Source organism: Sinocyclocheilus grahami, unplaced genomic scaffold (assembly GCF_001515645.1).
Source record: "Sinocyclocheilus grahami isolate Dianchi unplaced genomic scaffold, SAMN03320097.WGS_v1.1 scaffold1564.1, whole genome shotgun sequence".
Lineage (NCBI taxonomy): Eukaryota > Metazoa > Chordata > Actinopteri > Cypriniformes > Cyprinidae > Sinocyclocheilus > Sinocyclocheilus grahami.
The window spans coordinates 188,329-189,449 of record NW_015506743.1 but is presented as its reverse complement, the minus strand read 5'-3'; the positions used below and the strand labels follow the sequence as shown (position 1 = coordinate 189,449).

General features: G+C 59.1%; 1 long non-coding RNA gene across 1 annotated transcript in view; it reads left to right on the top strand.

The window, feature by feature from the left end:
• The window catches only part of LOC107571201 (uncharacterized), a 3,843-nt gene that overhangs the window by 1,320 nt on the left and 1,402 nt on the right, over positions 1-1,121 (top strand). The window lies entirely within an intron of this gene.

Below are 1,121 nucleotides of genomic sequence, written 5' to 3'. Positions count from 1 at the left end.
GAGACGGACGGGAAGGGCGAGGCGAGACGGACGAGAAGGGCGAGGCGAGACGGACGAGAAGGGCGAGGCGAGGCGGACGAGAAGGGCGAGGCGAGGCGGACGAGAAGAGCGAGGAGAGACGGACGAGAAGAGCGAGGCGAGGCGGACGAGAAGAGCGAGGCGAGGTGGACGAGAAGAGCGAGGCGAGGCGGACGAGAAGGGTGAGGCGAGGCGGACGAGAAGAGCGAGGAGAGACAGACGAGAAGAGTGAGGCGAGACAGATGAGAAGAGTGAGGAGAGACAGACAAGACGAGCGAGGCGAGACAGACGAGAAGAGCGAGGCGAGACAGATGAGAAGAGTGAGGAGAGACAGACAAGACGAGCGAGGCGAGACAGACGAGAAGAGCGAGGCGAGACAGATGAGAAGAGTGAGGAGAGACAGACAAGACGAGCGAGGCGAGACAGACGAGAAGAGCGAGGCGAGACAGATGAGAAGAGTGAGGAGAGACAGACAAGACGAGCGAGGCGAGACAGACGAGAAGAGCGAGGCGAGACAGACGAGATGAGCGAGGAGAGACAGACGAGAAGAGCGAGGCGAGACAGACAAGGCGAGGCGAGACAGACGAGAAGAGTGAGAAGAGACAGACGAGAAGAGTGAGGAGAGACAGACAAGACGAGCGAGGCGAGACAGACGAGAAGAGTGAGGCGAGACAGATGAGAAGAGTGAGGAGAGACAGACGAGACGAGTGAGGTGAGGCGAGACAGACAAGAAGAGTGAGGCGAGACAGACAAGAAGAGTGAGGCGAGACGGATGAGAAGAGTGAGGCGAGACGGACGAGAAGAGTGAGGCGAGACGGACGAGAAGAGTGAGGGAAGAGTGAGGCGAGACAGACGAGAAGAGTGAGGAGAGACAGACGAGACGAGTGAGGTGAGGAGAGACAGACAAGAAGAGTGAGGCGAGACAGACGAGATGAGCGAGGAGAGACAGACGAGAAGAGTGAGGCGAGACAGACAGACGAGATGAGCGAGGAGAGGCGAGACAGACGGGCGAGGTGAGACAGACGAGACGAGCGAGGTGAGACAGACGAGAAGAGTGAGGCGAGACAGACGAGAAGAGTGAGGCGAGACAGACGAGAAGAGTG